This window comes from Pleurodeles waltl, chromosome 11 (assembly GCF_031143425.1).
Source record: "Pleurodeles waltl isolate 20211129_DDA chromosome 11, aPleWal1.hap1.20221129, whole genome shotgun sequence".
In the NCBI taxonomy this organism is placed as follows: Eukaryota; Metazoa; Chordata; class Amphibia; order Caudata; family Salamandridae; genus Pleurodeles; species Pleurodeles waltl.
The window spans coordinates 520,885,540-520,911,396 of NC_090450.1; positions in this window are offsets into that span (position 1 = coordinate 520,885,540).

The following is a 25,857-nucleotide window of genomic DNA, read 5'->3' on the forward strand; positions in this document are numbered from 1 at the left end:
CCCCAGTTGAATCAGCAGCATTCGAATTGCCCTTCCCTTTAGAAGGAGTTTCCCATGGACTCTGAGAGGTGCATACCTCTCTGCCCTTCTTAGTTTTCAATGCTTTGCTGAGAATTAGACACTTTCTCTTGACCCAAGTAGAAGACTCTTGACCAAGCTTGTGAAATGCTGAAGCCTTCTCTTTTTTACCTACATTTTGCCAACTTTGGTTAGTCACATTTTGCTGCGATGTAGTTTTTCCAAATTCTTTTTGTTCTCTATTTTCTTTTTACTTTTTGCTCTCATTTGTTGTAGCTCAGCACATGCTAACTTGTGACTTCTCAATTTGTAGGGATTTCACTTGCCCTAACTAGCTAACTTAGATGGCTCTCAAATTGCCTTCATGCTTAAAAGAACTGGACAGCACTTTTTTTCAGATCATCAGACACTTCCGTTGATGTTTTGTATTGCTATTGTTGAGTGCTTAATCCTTTTGATGTTAGTTTGCCTAAATTTCTTCTGACACCTGGCACAACCCATGGTGATTCTGTCTCTTTATAGTCTTGTTTTGAGAATCAGTTACATGAATTTGAGCAGGAGTCTGTAATAAAATCCTTATCTTTATTACAAACTGGAGTTTTCCTTGCCAAATGGGTCATTCTGTCATTTTGAATTGTCATTTGAGTTTTGATGCCAAACCTTTCTACCCCTTTATGCTGGGTGAAAAGATCTGTAGACCTCACTAAAAGCATACCTTAGAACATTAAGGCCCATATTTATACTTTTTGACGCAAAACTGCGCTAACGCAGTTTTGCGTCAAAAAAATTAGCGCCGGCTAACGCCATTCTGAAGCGCCATGCGGGCGCCGTATTTATTGAATGACGTTAGCCGGCGTTAGCCGCCGGCGCTGCCTGGTGTGCGTTAAAAAAAACGATGTACACCAGGCAGCGCCGGCGTAGGGGGATATGGGGCTTGGGCGTCAAGAAATGGGGCAAGTCAGGTTGAGGCAATTTTTTCGCCTCAACCCGATTTGCGCCATTTTTTTTCACTCCCAACCCCCATAGAAATGACTCCTGTCTTAGCAAAGACAGGAGTCATGCCCCCTTGCCCAATGGCCATGCCCAGGGGACTTATGTCCCCTGGGCATGGTCATTGGGCATAGTGGCATGTAGGGGGGCACAAATCAGGCCCCCCTATGCCACAAAAAAAAAAAAAAAAACACTTACCTGAACTTACCTTAATGTCCCTGGGATGGGTCCCTCCAGCCTTGGGTGTCCTCCTGGGGTGGGCAAGGGTGACAGGGGGTGTCCCTGGGGGCATGGGAGGGCACCTCTGGGCTCCTTCAGAGCCCACAGGTCCCTTAACGCCTGCCTTTTGCAGGCGCTAAAAAACGGCGCAAAAGCGGCCGTACGTCATTTTTTTTGACCCGCCCACTCCCGGGCGTGAATTTTGCCCGGGAGTGTAAATACGGCGCACATGCCGCGGAGTCACTTTTTTAGACGGGAACACCTACCTTGCATATAATTAACGCAAAGTAGGTGTCCACGCTAAAAAATGACGCAAACTCCATGGACTTTGGCGCTAGACGCGTCTAACGCCAAAGTATAAATATGGAGTTAGTTTTGCGTCGGAATTGCGTAAAAAAAAAACAACGCAATTCCGGCGCAAACGGAGTATAAATATGCCCCTAAATGCCCTACTATTTCCAATGAAGTGCTCTACTATTTCCAATGGCACTTGTAGTACGGCAGATGGGAAATCCTTCATATTTCTGATGGAGTAATCCATCCACCGAATATCAGGCCCAGATTCTCCCTTGGTGCATCTTTTAAAGGACACAAATAATAGCCATTTTTTTTATCATTCAAGATGGAGTCAAATCACTTGCTAATAAAGAGAAGCACATATAAAAGCATAAGAGTTAAAGGACATAATTCCCTCTATGGTAACCAAGATTATCTAGTCAAATAGATATCCATTTTTAAATCCTAAACCACAGCACAGCCATTATAGGGGCTCATTCACAGAAGCTTCATATGAGTATTGAAAGGAATACAGTAGGAGTATTCTTTTATACATACTCTCAAATGGCTTTGTAAAATGGCCTTGAACTGCCCAATATCCTGTTTATTGTAAAAGTGCAAAGAGGGCAAGGTCCTTTCTGTTCCAGGGCTTCAGCTGTAATAAACAGCTTGTCCTCCTGTGCTGCATTATAGAGCCCAGTGATTACATGATGATGCACAGCAGTAGTGAAGAGCACCTGTAGCACAGTCAGGGTAGGAGGCGCTTTTGGAAAATGAGGGTAAGAGTGCCCTCATGGCCGCTTGAAGCCTATAGTATATAAACGTCACTAATGAAGTGCATGGGAGTTCCTCTAAAGCTACAAAGGTATCATTAGGCTAGACGGCCTCCATAGTCTTTAGACCTACTTGAGTAAAGAGCCAAAATGCTTTCTCTTCTTGTGAAACCCATATATGAGGGTGGTGACAAAAGGACAAGGGCGGTGTATATAATGGAAGTTTCCCCACCAGCACTCCAAATCGCTTCCATGGCATGGCATGGATAGTATTAATCTTGGTGCAGGGGCATCCCTACGTCTGTGTGTTATATTAGAAGTCAATGGTACATGGTGGGCGTTGTAGTGTTGTACTGAAATAGGTAGTATATACTCATGTGACATGTACCAGTAATGCGTGAAGTGTGTCTGTGCACATAGATATTATAAACAAAAATCTGGTGCATTGAACCCACCCCGTCAAATGGGAGAGTCAATGTATCCGACTTGATACAAGGTTGTTTGCCAGCCCAAACCAATGCAAACATTAGCGTCTGCAGTTTCTGAAATAAGTATGCTGGTGGCACAATGGGTCTATTGACAAATCCAGGAATTTAGGTAGTACTACCATTTTGAGCATCGCTATTCAGTGTGCTAGGGACAAAGGTAGTGTCTTCCATCAAGCTACCTGATCTTCTAGTTTCTAGTTTGGAGAACGCACTACCATAATACGATTGAACTACCTGATCAGAGTCTCTGTGTAGCCTATCCCTAAGTATTTGACAGGGTCAGTGACCCGCTACATTGGAAACTCAAGCACACATTGAACAGTATCAGTGGTGAGAGGAAATAATACAGGCTTTGACCAATTCATACTTAACCCAGAGTAGTATGGTGGAGGAGCATTGCCCTCCTGCCAGCAGAGGCAAAATAAAAATAAAATGATAATAACAGTTTTATTATCATTTTATTTTACGTCAAGAGCCAAGCCTTGGGGGCAGGACCATATGAAGAATGGTGGAGGAGTGGTGGGCACTGCTGTCAGTGTGCTTGTCAGCTTGGCCGGACATCTTAGGGCGGCCAAACTGATATGTTCATTATCGTTCAAACCCCGCTGCATTGCAGAGTGAAGACCACTGCAGACACAAGCTCCCAGTCCCAGCTGGAGCGCAAAACCAGCCCGCTCCGGCTAATACCCAAGCTGCTCTTATGGGTATTACCAGCATGAGAGCACCATCTGGATTGGCCGTAGGGGAGTCTGGGTACTTCATCCTGTGCACAGCACAAGAGCGGCAAGCGGCAGGTAAGTTCTTTTGTTGTTGTATTTTTTGTTTGTTTTATTATTTGCCCCGCACTGCCCCACTACTTTTCCCTGACCCCAGCCGCTAACGCCATCAGTATCAGAACCCCTCTAGCCTAATAGGAAAGGGACAACCACACACAATATCCTGCCCACCTAGAGCCAATAGTCGCTTCAGCTGTAGGTTCCAAATGTGTCTCCTGCAGGAGTGCAAGTTGAATATCATATCGGTCTAAGAAATTAAGGACTAACCTAATTTTATGAGGGTTATTCAATCCATGAATATTCCAGGTCACCAGGTCCACCCTACCCCCCTGCCCGGTCATCATGTACTGTGAGATGTGATGTATGCTTAAACGAGCAGCATGTTTCATGTGTGCCGGAGTGATGGGCGGGCAGGGTGGGCGTCTGGGCATTGTTAAAAAGTGGACAAACATGCTAACAAAATTTCTCCCCCACCCAATTCAGCATTCCCAACTTGCTGAAGAAATTCCCCACAATTCTAACATAAAACATTATAAACATAACAAACAATGTATCCCTAACTAACACAGTTATATTTAACAAACCTATGTGGGGAGCTGCCTCTTGAGGTAGCACCAGGAACCCAGTAGCCCTTCAGATGAACTGAGATGGCTGGGCTAGTCTTATGTACAGGCCATCTCACCAAGACCATCCACAGAGGCAACCAGAACATTCCTCATCATTGAGGGAAATAGAGTCATTGCCATCACCACACTCACCAGCAACAGTGCAGGTCAATTTCACCTTCACAGCATATCCTCATTTTTTGAATCTTCAGGGCTTCAATCACTTTTCTGTGTGGAGAGCATCTTAAGGTAATCTTTGGCCGCTTTGGGTGTCATGAAAATTCGCTGTTACCCCTTGTGATCAATGCAGAGCTGTGTCAGGTATAGATGCCCTTTGTAACAGTTTTTTGATCTGCAGGAACTCCACCGATCCACTTGGATGGCCATTGTGAAGTCAGGATACAATGCAACTTTGTTGCCCCAATAGTCGATGTGCTGTTTCTCCCTCGGCATTTGGAGGACTGTGTCTCACTCTCTATAGAGATCATCAGGGCACACAGGTTTTTGGCGCAAACATTGTAGACAGCATCGTTTCCACATATTGCTCCATCTTTCCATTGTTGGTGGATGTTGCCACTCCTGTTATGCGCAAGTTGTTTCTGTGCAAGCATGCTTCCAGATCTTAATTTTTTGATTAGATAACTACCAGCACCTTTACCATATTTAGGCATTTTATATTAATGGACTGAAGGTCATCTTCCACATTTGTTATTCTGTGCTCTGCCGCCATGATCCTTACTGCTTGCTCATTCCAACTTGGTGGGTGTATGATTAATGCTCATGTTTAAACTGTTGATTTTACCATCAATGGAATGCAGGCTGCTCTGCCACACCAGTAATGTAGTTTCCAATGAGGACATAATATGAGAGCCTGCAGCCTGTTCATGTTCTGGGGTGGTTTCTTGCGCCAGATTAATGGTTTGTCGAGTCTCAAAGTTAAGACTTCTGTTCATCTTTCCCATCTCCCAGTCAGATCAGTGTTTCCAGGAGCAATACTGAGTGACAATCCACGTATCTATACAACATCAGATCAATGATGTGCTAAATATGTACTGATCTCCCTCTCTGTCACTGGCTCATCTGCCGCACCACTATTTTGTAGGGTAGTCAGTAGGTAGAATAGGGGGCCATGCAGCGCAAGTGCCTTAGGGCCTCATTACGACCCTGATGGCCGGCGGTAAGCTGGCGGTAACACCGCCAACAGGCTGGTGGTATTCCGATAAGCTATTATGACCGTGGCACAATAGCCACCGCCATACCGCCAGCCCTTCCAACATACCACCAGGCTTCTGCCTGGAGGTCATAATCCCGAGGGCAGCAAGCACCGCTGCCCTCGGGATTATGAGTACCAGACTGCCAGCCTGGCCACGGCGGTAAGCATCGCCATGGAAAGGCTGGCGGTAAGGGGGACTCGGGGTGCCCCTGGGGACCCCTGCACAGCCCCATCGCGCATTTCACTGCCCGAATTTCAAGCAGTGAAATGCGCCACAGGTGCTACTGCACCCGCAGCACATCAACATTGCCGCCGGCTCTATTATGAGCCAGATGCAATGTCGATGTGACTTTTCTGCTGGGCCAGCGGACTGAAACACTGTTACCGTTCGCTGGCCCAGCAGAAAAGTCAAAATAGGGAGCCAGATATACCGCCAGCACTGGCGGTATACTGGCTCCCGCAGCTTCGGCAGTCTTTGGGAAAGACCGCCAAAGTTCTAATGAGGGCCTTAGTGTCTTGTCGGTCAGTGACTTGCACTAGATACACTGCCTCATTCGCGTCCCCCAGTTGTTGCTCACAAGGTTCTGCGCAGCATGACAGGAAGGTGGCTACACCTCTGTGCACTGGTGAGCCCCGTTCCAGAGACCGTCCAACAGCAGACTGTCCAGTGTTCACTCCTGCGCTCGGTTTCCTTAGCGGAGTATGCACATCAGTTATATTTGTAGGTTGTAGCACCCCACTGTGTGTTCTGAATGCCAGAGTATTAACTATTGTCTCTACTAGCTTCAATAGGTGATGCACCACTCAATGTTCCTCTGACAGTCGACATGCACTTCAAAATGTGTAATGCAGTGCCCACAAGCAGTTCACATGGCACACAGTAGCCCTGGCCTCAGTCTTTCACAGGGAGACCTGTCATACATTTAACACTGTAGGCTGCCGCAGGGCCAATTTAATCTAGAACACACAGTCTTCCAGGGCGTACTTCTTATATATTCCCAGTCCTCCTCTTCTAATCTGCCCCCCACTGTGTCACAGCGGTCCAGGCGGCAATGCCTCCTAATGTCCGTCCTGCATGGGATGCAAGGCCCTGTACCTGAAATTGCCACCAGCAATTTCCTGATGCCGATCCTCGTCTGGTCCCATGGCAACAGCCACAACTACTAGCCTCGGGGGATCACTCTGAAATCAGCAGGGACGACTGCCTCTGTGCCTGACTGCAGCAGTTAAGCCTCCTCCTCGTCATGACCCCGACCTCCGCAGGCCGCCTCTCACCCAGTCCTTGCTCTGCCACAGGATGGCTCCATTCTTTGGGCCCTCCGAGGTTCTTCAAGGAAGTCGCTACTCTCATTTACAAGATGCAGGGGTGGCCAGTGACCATGATCGACAGCAGATGCCGAAGTCGGCCTCCTGAGCCCTCTATGCATTGCGGTCCACACACATTGGGGTCCTCGCAGCCCACACGATCTGCAATCGCAGGGACATATCTCAGCAGGGGGGGCAGTGGAGGCATGACTTCAGGCTGTAAGAAACCTTGCAGCTGCCACTCTTGATTTCTGTCTAATTTGCCAAATATTACATGTGGGATGGCAGGATAAATGATGGATTATATCGCCCGGTCAGCAGAGCTGAACCAAGGTGCGGCCATCTTGCTGTGGGCTCTCTGGCCATTTCAAGATGTGGCATGTTTTTGGAGCTTGCAGCAGTAATACCTAGTGTTTTCCATAAGAAACATGTGATCCAATAGCAATGGCAGCGCAGCTGCTGCTAATCTCATTATTCACTACACACTAGTCTGCATTTGCGAGTGAGCTGCTGGGGATCAACTAAAATATCTCCTGAGGTCAGACTCCTCTGGATGCAGAGACCCAGATTAAGGAGGCACAGTAATGTACTCAGATTAATTGACATTCGAAATGTCATTGTTCGTCAACTAGGCAGAGCTAACATTAGCAACAAAGTCAATAGCTGAAGAAGGCTGCACCACTGCCCAATTGTTTGTATGCTGTTCTGTAGGGCTGAGCGAAAAAAATTCTCTAAGCAAGAGTATGCTTTAGTTTTGAGAGAATATGAGACTTATGAGGCAGCTAAAGCAGACTTTTGGCAAGATCTAAAACACAAAGAACTAGATAGAGCACTGGGAGCAGGAGCACAGTTGGTCATTGGTTCACACGCATCAGACATACAGTATTTGGTCCAAAGGATCACAATCTTATCTTCAAGGCATCAGGCAAGTGTGGTACTGCAGTGACAGCCAAAGACATGGGGCAAGTGTGCCACTATAGGGCCGATCTGTGCAAGCTTTCTTCAAAGGCATGGAACAAATGCATTGCAGGTCTAACGCAAGCTTCTTTCAAAGACACAGAACAAGTGTGGCAATGGGCTGCATATCAGATTTGTTACCAGTGTAAGGAACACCATTGTGGTGTACAAGTGCAAGCGTAACTCACACACATAGCAAGATTGTTCGACCTGGCCCTTGTGGCAGGTTCATCCCCTGACTTTTTGCCTCCTTCCTCCTATTTTTTTCTGACCTCTCGCTGTTGGCTCTAGGACTCTGTGCACTTCATCACTGCTGATCAGCGCTAAAGTGCAGGTGCTCTTTCTTCTAAAGTAGGTATGATTGGCTTATACCTATTTGGCATATTTAATTGACCTGTAAGTCCCTTGTACAGTGGTATCTCTAAATCCCGAGCCTGTAAATTAAATGCTACTAGCGGGCCTGCAGCGCTGATTGCGCCACCCACTGAAGTAGCCTTTCAAACCTGTCTCAGGCCTGCTAGAGCAGGGCCTGTGTGCACAGTTTTCTGCCACAGGGACCTGTCATCTCAATTTACTTGCCAGGCCCAGAACTCCTCTTTTACTACATGTAAGTCACCCCAAAGGTATGCCCTAGCTAGCCCCATGGGCAGGGTGCTATGTATGTAGAAGGTTGCACGGCCTGTCCTGGTAGTGACAAACAGCCTAACTTGGTGTCTCACTGCTGTCAGTGATGCCTTCTCACAGGATTGCATTAGAAATGCCCTGCCTTATGTGTAGGGGGTATTGTCTGATTTATGAAGGGTAGTGTAGGCATGTTTGATATGGTTGTAATGGTAGTAAGAAATGCTGCTTACTGGTGGAAGTGGATTTTTAATTACTATTACAGAAATGCCACTTCTAGAAAGTGAGCATTTCTCTGTGCTTATGACTCTGGTATTTTGCAGCTTGACTCCAATCCATGTCTGGGCAGATTGCCAGTTGGGGTTTGTGCATACTTTTCAGACAGCCTGTACACAGGGAGGGTGGAGGTGTCACAGAGGTGCATCTGCATGCTGAATAGTCTTCCTGGGCTGAGAGAAGGGAGAGGCGGGGCATTCCTGCATTTGTAAAGGCTGTGCCCTGGCCTCACACAATAGGGTCGTTTACCCCCAACTGAAGTTTGGAACCTGTGCTGGTAGAGAGAGGGGCACTCCCAGAACCAGTCGCAACTGGTTGGAACCTACTCTCCCCTTGTAAACACACTGTAAAACTGAGTATAAGTACAGGGGAGTTTCTCCCACAATTTGGTGACACTTTGGAACTTACTTGGAACTGGACACAGAATGCTGGAGAGACTCACAAGGAACTGCCATGGACTGCTGCTGCTTTGCTGACCTGTGATCGGCTGGGTCACTAGGAGAGACTGCCATCTGCCTGCATCCCCCTTGCACTGGCCTGCTGCTGGGCCCTGCCACCTGTTCTCCTTTGTCCCAGACTACTGTTGCTGTGACTCCTGCAACAACCAAACGCGCATGAGGAGTGCTTCTTCCTGGCTGACCTAGCGCCTGGAAAGCACTTTGCATATGCTGGAAACAGCTCTTGGAAAGCGTGTTGTTGTGCTGAGAATCACCACCACAACTCGGGCTTATTAAGATGCCCTAGCGCTTTGGAAAGCTCGTTGTTGTGCTGAAATTCACCACCGCGACCCGGGCTTTATTTTCTCCTAGTGCACCGGAGTCACACTGACTCCGGTGCCCCTGGGGCACCACTAAACAAAAGGAGCGTGCATGCTCCTACAGTGCCCCCGGGGCAAACCACACTCCAAGGAGCGCCCCCAGGGCACAAGCAGGCACCTACCTTGGTGCCTGCACTCCACTGTGGCCCGGGCGGGCCGGTATTCCCAAGGAGACGTCGGACGGGGAAGGAAGCCTCATCCGCGGCTCCCTGCACCATCGGAGCCCCTAATTTGTTGTGAACTTGCGGGGGGGAGGAAGCCTCATCGCAGGCTCCCCCTGCCCCAACAGAGAGCCCCAATCATCGGCCACGACCGTGGCTGGGATGGCAGCCTCGCCGGAGGCCTCCCACGCTGCTGGCCTCTCTTTGTGGCCCCCCAGTGATCACGGGCCCCAGGAGGGGCCTGATACAAATAGCTTGATGGCGGACGGGGCAGAAGCCTCGTCGGAGGCTCCCCGTGCCGTCGGGCCTCTTGTTGTTGTTTTGGGGCATTGGTTGTGCCCCCCCCCCCTTCGTTGGAGGGCCAGTGGAGGCCCGGGGGGCCCAGAGATCCTTTTATGGACATGCTCTGCTAATATGTTTTCCTGACTTGCCATAGGTTTTATAATATTTCTGGCATGGGCATTTATGCTGTTTCTATGACAAGTGCATTGGTGTAGTAATGTGATTCCTGACTACTGCTTATGTTGCAGAATACTAAGTAACCTGTGGGTTATATGTGACTACTACTGGTTCTGCAGAGTAACTAATGTGTAACGTTCTGACAACTGCTAAGGTAGCAGGATATTACTGACATGTTGTGTTTGGTCTAATAATTGCATTGTGTATAATACAGTATATTTTCATATAACTTGGTGTTGTGTTTCCTTTGTGGTGGGGATAGTGCATCATGTGTGTTGTGTGTGTTGTGCAAACGCTTTACACATTGCCTCTGGGATAGGCCTGGCTCCTCGTGCCAAGCTACCAAGGGGGTGAGAAGGGGTTATCTTAGACATGTAACTCCCTTGCCCTGACTAGAGTGGGTGGGTTCTGCCTGGCTTAGTTGCATACCCTAGCAAAACAGAAACGCCATTTCTAACAAAGATATACACCCGCAAACTGGAATACCACTGGCCAGGGGGTCACACTTCCCTCACAACCATAGGACACATCCTAATCTGGTCAGAAACAATGTAAACTTTCCTTGTGTACACAGGGCATGGACCGTATCTGCAGCAGCAGTTCAAACCCATTTGTGAACACACACACAGAGCATTTGACAATAGTATAAGTCCCCCTCACAAACAACAAAGGTACATGATAATGAGCAGCAGTGCAAGCTAAGATATTATCACATACAAAACAGGTATCACATTGGCAGCAGCTCCTAAACTTATTTCAGACACAGAATACACACAATAAAGTATAGAGTTGGGTGAGCCATTGAAGACTCGAGCCAGCTGACAAGCTCTGGTTCAGCTCAAGGTCCTCTTGAGCCCTCAAGCACAAATTGAGCAATAAATTGAAACACAAGTAGATAATGCATTACACTGTAAAGTAAGGATACAATTGAAATTATGAAACAGAATACAATATTTGGGGAAAGTGGCATCTACATGATTTAGAATATGAACAGTCTAGTGGGTATAAACAAAATTTAGCATATTATATAAAAAGAGTACTAGGCAAGATAAGGCATTGCTATTATCAGAAAAACAGAAGTCAGGGAGATTGAAGAATTTCTTGTTGAGCAGGTGCGCATGGTCATCAAAATAATTAGTAACAGGAGTCCATAAAATTAAACGCCTCAAACAAGTGATACAGGGTGCATGTATGCTGTAAATAGTCTATGACTATGACACATTGCATACCACCACGCTTGGAAAGATAATTTGGTTAGGTCTCTTCAGTTTTATGTGATTTGTGAAACACAATTGCCAGTAGTAACTCTAATAATTATATATCAAATGAGTATGTGACCCAATCATCAGGTAAACAGCCTAAGAAAATGTCAGTAATTGAAAAAGGTGCTGTAGTGTGAAAAGTTGAGTTGATCTGAGTCCAAACCTGTATACAGAAATGATGAACAACGGGACATGTAAAAAGTAAGTTTTTGATATCAGTATGCTCTACTGAACATGTCCTGCATGTGTCAGGGAGATCTGGATAAAGCTTGTGCAATACCACAGGAGATAGGAAAAGTCTGTTATATATAAAGAAATGTTTTTGTGTGGTGTTTGCCGTTCTAGAGGATTTTCTCATTTTGGCCTAAATTGGAAGCAGTGATGTGCAGGTTTCATACAAACGATGTACCTTTTCATGACTGTGTGACCACAAAGGACATCGCCTTAGTTCCAGACCAGAAGCTTGATACCACCAAAGTTTAAGGTACCCACATGTTGTTCGTCACTCAGGTTGGACTTGAGTGTGTGTTGTTTGTTTTTGTAACAATAAACTATCCAAACTAGGGTGTGACTTCACCCAGTCAACTAGGGATCCTGAGCCCTGAGGAATGCCCCATACCTAATTTGGCTAATAGTGAGGGCAGAAACATGTTGGCTTCCACAGACGGTGAGAGTAATGATGCTCTCTATATCATCTTGGTATTTGTAGCCATACCCACAGACACAACTAATAAAGATGAAATACATCAGTAGTCCCAGAGGTATTTTTAATCTATTTTACCAAGAGTTTGAGTCCAGCTGGATGGTACTGTCCTACCAGGGTGGGGAGAGGTGGTCAATGATGAAGCATGACACGAAAAGTGTATGAGAACACATCTTCCATTAAGGAAAATCCCCCCTTGGAGAACATAGCATTCTTTAATCTCACAAAAATTAGGAATCAAGTGTAAAAACCAGAAAAGGTTTCTGATCTTCTTTTGTCTGTTCCACCACACCTATTGTGATAATTGATTCTTTTAGGGGGGATGTGTGGTGTTGAGATACCCCCTTCTCTCTCTCCCTGTGTGGGTTACATATTTATGTGTTTTATCTCTGTCAGTAGTGAAAAAGTAATAGATAGTAGAAGCTTTGGAATTTGTGTTTAGAAGAGGGTGTAGATGATCTGCAGAGGTTGAAGCTGAAACAGGACAAGATTCAAATTGAACATAGGCTGTGGAAAGAAAATTTATTAAGAAACTAAATTTATGTTATGAACAGGGATGGGGGGAGGCCAAAGGGATTACAGGCTTGTAAAAACAATATAGTGGTATATGATCAAAGAGCTGATTGACCCAAATTAACCTTTTTATCTCCAGGATTTCCAGTAGATAGACTTATTAATTAGTATGAAACTGTTATGCCAAATAGTAGAACTAAGGAAAGCGTGAGCATAGGATAGTATACATTCTATAAACTTACATGAGTGTTTAAGACTAGCAGTGGAGAGTGCTTGTGGTTTGGGAGTAATTGACAGGTATTCTTGAAAAGGTGGAACAATTCCTTTCCATGTCAACCCATAATGGACAATTGATTAGAATGTCTAAAATGCAATAAGAAGATTGTCACAGTAAAAAAGCATTGTGGTATTTGAAAAAATTAAGGAAATTTACACCACCCCAGATTTTGGGCATATTAATTTTAACACCGACATACAAGATTTTGTATTGTTTCAAAGAAATTATGAGAGTATTGAGTTAATCTTTTTGAAGAATTTAAGCTGTATAGATACTGGTATATTAGAAATAGTATTTAAAAATGATGGGAACAAGCATAAGTTTAATAGTGTCAAAGAGGCCCCACCATTAGAGGTATAAGTGGTGCCATCTATTAGTTAATGCAGTTAACTTATGGATACCTTTTTCCATGCTTAGTGATATAGAGGTTTTAATGGATTGAGTGACCCATAGGCTAAAGTATTAAATATGCTGAGGATTTCACACAAAGTTCAAAGCTAAAAAATATTTTTTTAAAGTGCATTTAGGCAGGGGTAATACTTCACATTTATCATTATTTAACTTATATCCTGATATCAAAACATGTATAGTAACTTGGCATAAAGAACTCAGGATTGAGGTTTGCGGCTGTGAAAGAAATAACAAAATAGCATACGCTGCTATTTTAATCTGCTGACAAATTAGTAAAAATCACAAATATCTTGATTCTGCTGTAGTTTACGTAAAAAAGGTCCTAATGCCAAATTAAGAATAAAAGGGAAAAGAGGACATCCCTGGCAGACACCTCTATCCAGAGTAAAGTACGAAAAGGTGAGGCCATTTGCAAAAATGGCTGCTTGTGGGGATGTGTAAAGAAGGGAAATCAGAGAAATAATTTTTGGTCATAAACCAAACCATTTGAGCGTATGAGAGATAAAAGGCCAATAGACTCGGTCAAACACTTTTTTCTGCGTCTAGGGCATTCACTGGTATGGGTTCAGATAAAGGAAAGGTTTTTGGCAGAATTTAAAATAATAGATAACTATTGTCAGAAATATATCTTCCATTAACATAACCTGATTGTTCTTTACCAAGTAGTCAAGGAATGGAGGATTTTAATTGTAACACTGGGGCCCATATTTATACTTTTTGACGCAAAACTGCGCTAACGCAGTTTTGCGTCAAAAAAATTAGCACCGGCTAACGCCATTCTGAAGCACCATGCGGGCGCCGTATTTATTGAATGACGTTAGCCGGCGTTAGCCGCCGGCGCTGCCTGGTGTGCGTTAAAAAAAACGACGTACACCAGGCAGCGCCGGCGTAGGGGGAAAATGGCGTATGGGCGTCCACAAATGGTGCAAGTCAGGCTGAGGCAAAAAAATCGCCACAACCCGATTTGCGCAATTTTTTTACAACGCCCATCCCCCATTGAAATGACTCCTGTCTTAGCAAACACAGGAGTCACGCCCCCTTGCCCAATGGCCATGCCCAGGGGACTTCTGTCCCCTGGGCATGGTCATTGGGCATAGTGGCATGTAGGGGGGCACAAATCAGGCCCCCGTATGCCACAATTTTTTTTAAAAAAAAATACTTACCTGGACTTACCTTAATGTCCCTGGGGTGGGTCCCTCCATCCTTGGGTGTCCTCCTGGGGTGGGCAAGGGTGGCAGGGGGTGTCCCTGGGGGCAGGGGAGGGCACCTCTGGGCTCATTCTGAGCCCACAGGTCCCTTAACACCTGCCCTGACCCAGGCGCTAAAATCCGGCGCTAATGCGGGTTTTTTAGACCCACCCACTCCCGGGCGTCATTTTTGCCCGGGAGTATAAATACGACGCATATGCATCGGAGTCATTTTTTAAGACGGGAACGCCTACCGTGCATATCATTAACGCAAGGAAGGTGTTCACGCAAAAAAATGACGCTAACTCCATGAACTTTGGCGCTAGACGCGTCTAACGCCAAAGTATAAATATGGAGTTAGTTTTGCGTCGAATTTGCGTCGAAAAAAACGACGCAAATTCGGCGCAAACGGAGTATAAATATGCCCCTAAAGCTTGAGAGTAGATCTTATAATCTATGTTAACAAGTGAAATAGGAAGATTCTTGCAGTAAACAGGATCTTTCCCCTCCTTTGGTATAAGGCCAATAAGAACATCTAAAAAAGAGCTAGCAGATTTTTGTGAATGTGAGAAAGAGGTTATGAGAGTGTATAATTTTGGAAAAAGTATATCTGAGAAAAGTATGTAAAACAATTGACAGTAAATCTATCTGGACCTTTGGTTTATCTTTTTTTAGTATATTCAATGCAGTGTGGAGTACTGTTTGTGTAATATCAGATTCTAATATGGAAAGATCAGGTTGAGTGTCGGAAGGCTTTTGAATAGTAGAAAGGTATTGAATGATATCAGAATCGGAAGGTGAATCTTCCGGCATATGTAGTTATTTACAGAACTGTCCAAATTTGTCTAAAATTTATGTTTTGGTACTTGTTGTGCACTTATAATAGATTCAATTTTGAGTTTGTTACTCTTAACTTTTAAGATAGTTTGCTAACTTTTTGCCAGATTTGTTCGGGCCACCATAAAACTTTCCACTATATTTTAATAAATAAATTGAGGAATTGCCCATAATTGTTTTATTACATTGGAGTCTAGGTTTAAGTATGATAGGGTTTAGCATTTCTTAATGGACCGAAGCGCAATTTTGGTCCATTAAGAAAGGCTAAATTGCCTTTTCAAATGTATAAATGCTGATTGCAAAATGTGATTTCTACACAGTAGAAGTTGCATTTTGCGATTCCCAAATAGGAAATTTCCTATTTGCAATTTCCTAAGCATATGCACAAAGCATTTCCTAAATGCAAAATGGGCATGCGCAAATTTAAAAAATGCACTCAAAATGCATTTTTAAAGTGCCATGTAGCGTGCAAATGACCTTAGGGCATTTGCGCGCTTTATGTGTGCATTACTTTTTTTGGGGGTGCATCAAGGGGGGTCATACCCCCCCAGGCACCCTTGGTTCTGCATTCACTAATCAGTGATTTCCTATTAGGGAATCACACATTTGGAAATGCAAAACCATTTGTACCTGTGAGCCTTTAGGCCCAAAGGAATGAATGGTGTATAATTTCTTAAATAGTGATTTCCTAATAGCGAGTCTGTAGGAATTGCGATTAGGAAATCTTTAGTTTTGTACATTCCATTTTGCAATTCCAAAGTAGCAATGTCTTAGGATTCACTATTAAGGAAATGCAAAAAAATAATTTCATACATCTGACTCTTAGCTCTGATTAAGAGGTATAGTAGAAGTGTTCTAATTTTTTTATTTTTTGCAAAGAGTTCTTTAGTATAATTCTGTGATTTCTTTTGTTTTCTAGCAAAGTAACTAATGATAAAATCACAAGCCGAAGCCTTGAAAGCATCGCAAATGGCATGAAAAATTGAACCATCTATTTGGTTAAATAACTGCATGCACCAAGAATGAAAGGCAAAGAAAGCATTAAACTTTGATGTCAAACAGGAGCAAGAAAGGGACAACAATCTAGTGGCTGAATTACACATGTGATACCATAAACTGGGATCAATCTTGGCTTGCCAACTTGACCAAATTGTGTGATAGTAGTCAATTATTTTATTTTAATGTGCCTCCTATTTTTTCATGATTTCACTTTGAAATACATGAGGTTGTGTGCTGTATAAAAATCTTGTGTTTGACTTAATGATCTATGTTGTACTGCGTAAAATAAGAATATACACCACATATATGGTACTCATGTCAACTAGCTCGCCTATTAGATCACTAATGATATTGTCATAGGGGTGGGGGCGGTGTTTACAAACTATCACTTATAATAAATGCCTCTCAAGGCAGTGATATGATATGATGTACTAAGGTGAAGTGCTTGTTAAATAAATATACTTTTCTTTTTTTTATTTTTTTTATGTGTTTTTATTGTTTTTTCACACAACAGAGTTACACAAATAAAAATGTCAGGGGGGATAACATTTTGCGAGGGGTGTATTCATCGCGTCACGCAAGACGGCTGTTTTTACCATGCCAGAACTAATGTGCCCTCCGCCTACGTCTGCGCCGCTGCCGGGGAACCCAAGCCGCTGCGAGCCGGGGCAAGGGGGCACGGCCCGGGCCAAGCATCTTACTAACGCACCCTGTTGCACTAAAGATCAGCAAATGGGGGGGGGAATAATGAAGAGGTACAGTGAGGGAGTGAGGGGGGCAGAGGGGGCCCAAGGGACGGGGAGGCGAGGGCAGAGAAGGGGGAGTGCGAGAGCGGAGGGCCGGAGGTCTTTTAGGGAGCTAGTGTTACTGTTGGGGGGAAGCCCCCTATGAGGTTATACTATCTTAGTGCAATCGCTATGAGTCCCTGTCCCCATTTTTTTTTTTTATATATCTCTTCACCGCTTTGTCCCTCCACGTCTCCTGCCTATTTTGTTTTTTGTTACTTGTCCGTGGGCTTGCGTTGTGGTTGGGGTATGTGTTAATTAGCTTAAAAACTGGTGAGGGGCGGTTGCGTACTGTTCATGGGGGAGTGAAGTTATTTGGGGGTGTTCGGTACAGCTGTCGCATGGATTTTAGTGTTTTTGGGAGAGTATTCAGGGCGGGCGTTCGTCGTCTTTGCTTTCTATGATTGCCACAAAAGAGTTCCAGGTGTCAAGACCTTTGACCGGAATGCCTTTTATTGATAAGAGCTGCAGCGTCCCGGCCTCGGCCCTGGCCCAGCGCAGTAGTTCAGTTCGCCATTGTTCGATACCCGGTGCGACTGGGGCCTTCCAGTGCATGGCTATGAGGCGTCTGTACAACACCAACGCTAGCGCTATGCATCTGAGTGTTTGTTTCCGATTTTTAAGGCATGGGCCTATACCCAGCAAACATAGCTCTGGGGTAGGGGACAGTACAACAGCTGTCCAGTCGGCAAGCAATTCTGTTATGTCGCACCATACTTTCCGGATTGGGGGACATTCCCAGGTCATATGATTAAAGGTGGCTTCGGGAGTAGCGCATCTGGGGCATGTTTGCATCGATTGGGGGAACATGCGGGTTATTCGGTGAGGTGATAGGTATGTTTGGTGTAAATAATTAAACTGGGTGTAACGGAAACGCGGGTTGCGTGATACCTCTTTTATCATTTTCAATGTTCTGCTAGCACTGCATCCCATCTATTCTTTGCTTTTTCTTGTTTATTTTCCAGGCGGGAAGTTAAAATTATATACGCTCTTGATACATTTATTGGGTCTTCTATGCTTCCTAGCAATTCGTGCAATCTGGGGGAAACATTTGGTTTGGAGCTTCCGCTATTCCAGCGGGACCATAGTGTCTGTCGCACTGTTCCGAATGCTATAAAGCTTCCTCGCCCCAGTTTATATTTATCAGTTAGAGCATTAAAGGTTAGGAGGCGCCCTCATTATAAATGTCACCGATGGTGCATATTCCCTTTTCAAGCCATCCATTCAGGCCAACCTTAGCTGCTATATTGGCAAGCTTCCGAATGGCTAGTAATGGTAACCTGGGGGAATACTGTCGTGTTTTATTGCCAGTAAGCACATGGTGGCCCCATATCCAATGCGCAGTTTTCAGTAGAATGTTGCGTGGGTGTTTGGGGGATTCACGATTCATCAGGTATTGTATTAAACCCATATTCCCTAAAGAGGAAAAATTGCATGTGATTCAGCGCCATCTGGGCGGCCTAGCCAAGTGGATATCCATTGTAGTTGGGAAGCTGCGTAGTACAGTTCAAATCTGGTTGCTCCCATTCCGCCCAATGTTAGTGGCTGGTATATTTTTGGCAATGCCACTCGCCGCCTTCCATTGCCCCATATGAGATCTATTAATAAGCTATTCAGTGGCTTAAAGAAGGAGGCTGGAAGAACCAGTGGGAGGGCCATAAAGAAATACAACAGACGGGGTAGAATTATCATCTTTGCTATGGCTACTCTGCCCATTGGTGAAAGTGGGAGTGAGCACCAAAAGGGCAGGGAGCCTCTAATGGATCTAATCGCTTGCCCTAAGTTGCCGTCTCTGAGGTCTCGTGCGTCGTGGTATATGTTTACACCCAAGTATTTGAAGGTGGTGTAACACCATTTCAGGTCTCCCGGGTTAAAGGGCAGTCTGTGTGTTTCGGGGACAGGGCACATGGGGAAAATGCACGATTTTGACCAGTTCACCTTCAGCCCGGCCAGTGTGCCAAACCTGCGTAGTAACTTCAGCACGTCGGGCAGGGATTCTGTGTGATCCCGGAGAAAAATGAGTGCATCGTCAGCGTGTAGAGACACTATGAGGTATAAATGGTCATCCCGGACGCCCCACAAAGGGGCTACCGCCCGTAGGTGAGCTGCTAGGGGTTCAATTGCGAGGGCAAATAAGAGTGGGGATAATGGACAGCCCTGTCTGGTGCCTCTCTCGATACTAAACGATTGAGAAATCATATCGTCTGTTTTAACTCTTGCTGATGGGTTAGTATAGAGTACCCTTACCCAGCTGATAAATATCCGTCCGAAACCCATGCGATGTAGTGTTTCCATCAGGAAGGGCCAACCTAGCGTGTCGAATGCTTTTTCTATGTCCAGTGAGACTGCTACTTGAGCATAGTCATCCACTTGTGAATTCGCCATTATGCGCAATAAGTTTCGAATGTTGCTAAATGTGCTCAGGCCAGGTATAAAACCAGACTGATCACGGTGTATCAGGTCTGACATACATGGGAGTAAGCGGTTGGCTAGGAGTTTACCGAGTAGTTTACAGTCTGTGTTCAGTAGCGCGGTCTGTATGAGCGTACATCTAGAGGGTCTCTCCCCGGTTTAGGAAGCACTGCTATCAGTGCTTCACGACATGTGTCAGGTAGTTGGCCACGTTTTAGCGCCTCGGATAACATCTCTAGGTATGGGGTTAGTGTTTGAGTCGGGAACGTGCTGCAGTATTCAATGGGTAGTCCATCGCTGCCGGGTGCTTTGCCCAGTGGTAGTTGTTTTAGGGCCTGTTGTATCTCGGTGATATCAATCGGTCTTTCCAGATCCGCCACCTGTGCAGCAGTTAGGCAATTCAGCTCGATGCCGCTGAAAAACTCATTCAGTAGTGTTTCAGGTGGGGGGGGAGCTTTGTATAGTGTGCTGTAAAACTCCTTAAAAGCTGTGTTGATATCGGCCTGGGCATTTACAATTAGTCCTGTATCTAGTCGGATGGCTCCTATAGGGGAGTTCCGGCGGTCGTTGTGTATGAGCAATGATAGTAGTTTACCCGATCTGTCACCTTCAGCGTGTATTCGAGCCAAGTAGTGGCGATAACCAAACAGACCTAATCGTTTGTCAGCATCGTACCATTGCGAGTGCTTCCTAGCTAGCTCTGTTTGTGTAATCTCGCCCCTAGCGAAGTTACTCTCAAAAGAGTGTACTTCCTTTTCCAGGTTGCTGAGTTCACGTACTAGTGTTTGCCGTACACCGACTGTTGCTGAGATGCATGCTCCTCTAATGACTGCTTTGTGTGCATCCCATTCTATTGATCTGGAGCTCGTTGTCCCCTTGTTTTGGGTAAAGTAAGAGGAAATGTGTGTGGCCAATTCTGCCCGAAATGGGGGATCTTGTAGTAATTGGGTCTGGAGGCGCCAGGTTGGGATGCATGCGCGCGGTCTGCCCCATCTAATATGAGCGACAAGAGGGGAATGATCTGAGATTACCCTGGCGGCATCCTCGGCGCCTGTAATCCTGTGAGTAATGTCTTGAGAGGTGAGGATAAGGTCTATGCGGGTGTGAAGGAGATACATGTGGAGGGAAGGTCATTTGATAAGTATGAGATCGTTCTTTGTAGGAATTCACTCTGTCCGGCGTTCGGGACGTACAGTCCGTTTAGCGTTACTAGTTCCCCGTCCAAGCGGCCTATTAAATGTATGTACCTGCCCTCTTTATCGGTAACGCTGTGCTGTGTAATATACGGGACCCCGGGGCTATCCATATCAGGACCCCTCTGGCGAATGATGAATTTCCCGATCCATAGATCTGTCCGCCCCACCTCCTTTCCAGCCAGGGGACATCTCCGGGGGTGATGTCTGTTTCTTGGAGAATGGCTATGTGGATATGATGACGTTTTAGGTGTGCATGTATCCTATTGCGTTTTCTTAAGCCCGCCATTCCCTTAACATTCCAAGTTATTATATTGTATATTGGTTCCTTGTTTATCATGTTGGGTTAGGTTGTAGCGCGCCTGCTTTTGTGATCAGTGGGACCCAGTCCAAGGCACGTCTGCTAATTGCTGCTAGTCTAGTATGCGCATCCCCCCCGCTAGTCCCCCCCGCCCCAGCCCGATAGCCCCCTCAGGTCTAAAAGAAATCATTATCAAAAGAGGATAGAGAAAGTGAAAAGGGAAAAGATAACAAGCAAAAGGATATTCCGGGTAAAGCCCGGAGGTAAACGTAATGGCACAACCGGTGCCTAAACTGCAGTCTGTGAGATTAAGTTCCATTTGGGAGTAGTTGGGGTGTCGGGGAGCGTGGGTTTATAGTAGCGGGGCGTCGAAAGGCCCACCTCCAGGATAGTTCTGTCCCTGCGTGGTCCAGGTTGTGGTCTCGTCTGCTTTAGTTATCCTTTAAGTCTCGGCCGAGGAAGCAGGCGGTCAGGCCCCGTTCTGAGGAAACTGCCAAGCTCCCCGTGTGGCCACAGGGGAGGGGGGGCCACGTGTCCCTCCACCAGGCTCGCGTTGGTGGCACAGCTCGTATTCGCACTTGGGGTCTAGAGTTCGTCCACAGAGCGCGGGGTGAAGTCAGGACCGGCCAGAAGGGGGGAGAAGGATGCACTGGATTCCCCTCCAGGGGATCCGCTGTCAGTAACGTCTGTCTCGCTTCGGGTATCTGTTTGTGATCGGTTGAAGGTGCTGGTCTCCTTTAGTATTTGTGCTTGGTCGGCTTCCATTTGCGATTTCGTTGGGCGCGATGTTGCCTTGTTTTGTTTTTTCCTCCTGGCGCTGGGGGTTATCCACTCCTCAGTTGTTGTCTTTTACTTTGGTGGGCTGATCGGACCTTTAGCGTGAATCCATGTCCATGCATCCTCTGGGGTAGGGAACATGAGCATTTTCTCGTCTATGATGATACGCAGGCGGGCTGGAAACATAAGAGAGTAGGTAATGTTATGTTGTCGCAAGAGTTGTTTGATTTTTACGAAAGTTGCTCTTCTGCGTTGTACTTCCAGCGTATAGTCCGGGTAGGCAGATACATTATTTTTTTCCAAGCTGATTTGATTAGTGGTTCTAAAGTATTGAAGGACAGAATCTCTATCTCTATGGTTAAGGAACCGAGCTATCATGGGTCGAGGTGGAGCTCCAGGCCGCGGGGGCCTGCCTGGAATTCTGTGGGCTCTCTCTATCATTGGCATTTTTGTGGCATCCTGTATTTTCATTATTTCTTTCAGACAGGTTTCTAAGAAATCCTCGGCATTTGGTAGTTCCAATCGTTCTGGGATGCTGATGAATCTGATATTATTGCGTCTTGAGCGTCCCTCTGACTCTTCAGCCCTGCGCTGCAGCTGCGCCAGTTCAGTTTCCATTTGTTTGAATTTGTTTTTCATGTCTGCCATCTCCGGTTGGACAGTTTTTAGCAACAGTTCAGTGTTGTGCACTCTGTCTGTTAGCTTGCGGTGGTCCGTACGGAGTAGGGAGACCTCCAGCGCCACGGCATCGATTTTCCCTTCCAGACAGGTTTTGGTTTCCATTATTGCCAGCATGATTTTGTCGAACTGCAGAGAGTGCGTGCGTAGTGTTTCGTTCAGTTGGAGCAGTGTTGAAGATTGCATTTCCGAGTGGCCTGCGGAAGAGGGGAGTTCTCCCTCCGTGGAGGTCCCCGTTTTGGGGTGCTTAGGTTTGACCATGGTGCTCCTTGTGTGGCTGGGGGGAGTTAGGCCGCGAGAGGCCAACTACGTGCCCTGGAAGGGCGAGGCGGGGGGCCTTGCACACTAAGAGTGGGTGATTTTAGAGTGTCCGGTAGTGCAAACGTGGTTGCGTTCTTTTTAGAGCTGTTCAAAGTCTAGTGTGGTTGTTTGCTGCTTGAGGCCCGCTTGTTGCTATGCCTTCGGCCCAATCCTCGATGCCAGGTTGAGAGCTGGCCACCTTTGGCCTGGATCAGGTGCGGTAGACTCTTCTTTTACTTGCTTGTGGCTTGCTATTGTGGTGGCCTGATGCAATCGTTTTATGCCTTTGATTTATTATTGTCTTGGTTCCTGCACAACGCTCCGACCTCTTGCTTTAATGTTTTTTTTTTTTTTTTTCCCTTTGTTGAACCAGGCCTGGTTCCTGAACACCACCGCGGCTCTGGTCCGAAGCACGAGGCTGGTTGATTCTTTGAGGGCCTAGTGCGTTGCTGCTCCGTTTCTCAGTGCGGGGGGAGGGGCGGGCGCTCGTTGTTTGTTGACCCCCACGGCGGGCCCAGCTCCTGCTACCAGCGGGGGGGCCAAGGAGAAGTGTCGGGGTCCGGGTCCCCCTCAGGTGCGTGCTCGCTGACTGTGGCCCCAGGCTAGGGGCAAAACGATGCGGTAAGATCAGCGCCCGGTCCTGGTGCCGGCGCGCTCGAAGTGTGGACCCGCGAGGGATGGGGCCCAGCCCGCGCACCGCGGCGACTCCGGGCGAAATGGATGCCCCGGTAAGGTGTCCGGGGCGCCAAACACTGGCAGGGGGGCCGCGCTCGTCCTCCGCACGTCCCTCTGATTTTTAGGCCGCTCTGACAGACCGCGGCCAAGCTGGGTGCCGCGGCGCTCCCTCAGCCGCGCCCCAGCCAGCGACCCCACCGCTCGGTCGCGCCGTAGCCCGGGCTCACCAGCCCCGGATTCCCCTGCGATCCGACGGGGAAGCAGAACGGGGCCGCCCTGCCGACGCGCGCGTGCTTCACCAACCTCGAACGGGCCGATTCGTCTCTCGGTCCGGGGCGCCGAACGCGCCTCGCTCCCTCGGACCCATTAGACCGTTACAGGGCCAACTGCAGCCAGATCTGGTTTCTTGGGGGCCACCCCCGGTTCGGGCGGGGAAGCCTCGTCGATATAGTGCCAGCTAGGGACCAGGATAATCAACAAGAAGGTGGGCCGCGAGCGGAGCTCTTTGCTCAAGCGTCCGCTCCGGCCGCCATCTTGGCCACGCCCCAATATACTTTTCTTTACATTTTGAAGGCACTTGTCTATGTTTTTATATAATATTTGTTGCACAGTTTCCATGCCAAATTTTCCTTTTGCTAAGCTTGTACTTTGGCTCCTAATACCAAGACAGAGCCTTGGCTCGGCTCTCCCTGCTAATTTGATGGCTTGTTCACCTCTACTACAGTACTGTGTATAACAATTACTTGAGTTCCCTCCTCTCAGTATCTAGTTCTGGGGAGAAAATCATGTTTTCTGAGCTTATGTGTGGTTTCCACAGGTCTCAGGAAGAAAACTATTCCTACTTCTGGTTTTATTAAGGGCACTACCCCAATAAGTTGTTTTAAAGTTACCTGTGCATTTTTTAGCATAAAATGAAACAGCCAACACCCAAATTATTAATGTTACCAGTTGCAGCACTCTATCCTAAGTAAGTCTATATTCTTTTACTAACGTCCATTGTCTGCTCCCTACCCATCAGTCTGAACATAGTGATTACTGTGACTGTATTGTCTTCAGAAGCCATGCATCAACATGCGTATAACTTCTTCTTTGACCTCTGCTTGTGGTAGGGCAGCCAGACAAATAGCACACTCTGCATTTACAAAAGTGAGCGTGCACACTGCTCTGCCATTCATTTCACATGCAATGAAGCCTTTGCAGTGGCCCTGCAGGCGATTTAGTGGATTCTGATGGTCGGAGTCTGACTCTGACTCCTGCAGCTAAGGGAATTGAACAGAGCTAAAAGCGGAGATAAAAGCAAGCTCTCAGTGCTGTAGGGGCTCCTGCGGGTCTAGTAGGCAGCAGTGCTGGAGCAATTTTCAGGCTTGGGTGCTGCTATCATCATTACATCAATGTACTTACAGGAATTCCGAAAAATCCAAGCCACACTCAAAGGACCAGTGTTGGAAATGAGCCACATCCAGTCAGCAGAAGAGTGATAAGGGTGTAGTATGTACTGGGAGTGGCATTTATATTGCAAATATATTAATAAAACATGGTGTGATACAACAATATCACTTACAGACAGTGCATTCCATTGAAATGATCACTAAATTTGCACAGATGTACAGTTGTACTGATAAAACTTTATAGGTCACAAACAATAATGTTCAGAAATAGGGTTTCAGCGAATTGTCATTTGCGCACCACCAATTTGCCTGACTTGTTTTGATCCTATTAATGTCTTTGTTTCCGTTACACTTTAGAATTACTAAACAAGCTCTTCATTTGCTTATAAGTTGTGTACAGTTCATTTTATTGGTACTAAAACATTTGTGTGTTAGAAGAAAACAAAATACTACAGCCTTTCTTTTCAAAACAATATTGCCATATAATACATTTGACAAATTTCGTACATTTTGCAATAAGAGAAACGTAAATATCAGTTTCCATGTTAAAACGATAAGCAGCAATTTGTCAGAAGACTAGATTGATATTTGATTTCTGTCTTCGAACACTCATCAAGTACGACAAAAGACAAACAAAATGTATAGTCAGTCCTCTTTAATGTACATTCACCTTCGGAACACCAGCATGGTTATTTTATGGGTGCTCCACCACCCTCCTCATTTTTACATCCATATGCTAGTAGGGGCCTTCTCAGGGCTCCTGGGGCTGTTGTAGTTGGGCCATCCTACCTCTGGCCCCAGCGCATCGCACCGGCTACATTAGTGGTAGCTACGACTCTGGTTCGTTCTCAGGGTCTCTGTACTGTCGTTGATGCTCAAAGACACTAATTTTCCCCAATTGCGTTGGCTAAACTTCTTCATTTCTGTTAGTTTCAATTTAAAAGAAATGACGGGGGTTGGGACATCCCTAGGGGGGCCAAAATGCCTTAGAGGGGTCCTATTCTGCCCAAGGCCAATTAATATCTGAGTGGTATGGGAGACTCAGGGGCTCCTTTTCATTTATGCCAGGGGTGGGGGCTACTATTTTATATTATGCCACTGTGCAAAACCTCTAACCATCCAATGTGAATAAGTCAAAACAGGAAGTGTTTGCTCTTATCCAATCTTCCCCAGGGATCCTTTTAATACTCACTTGTTTGGGTAAC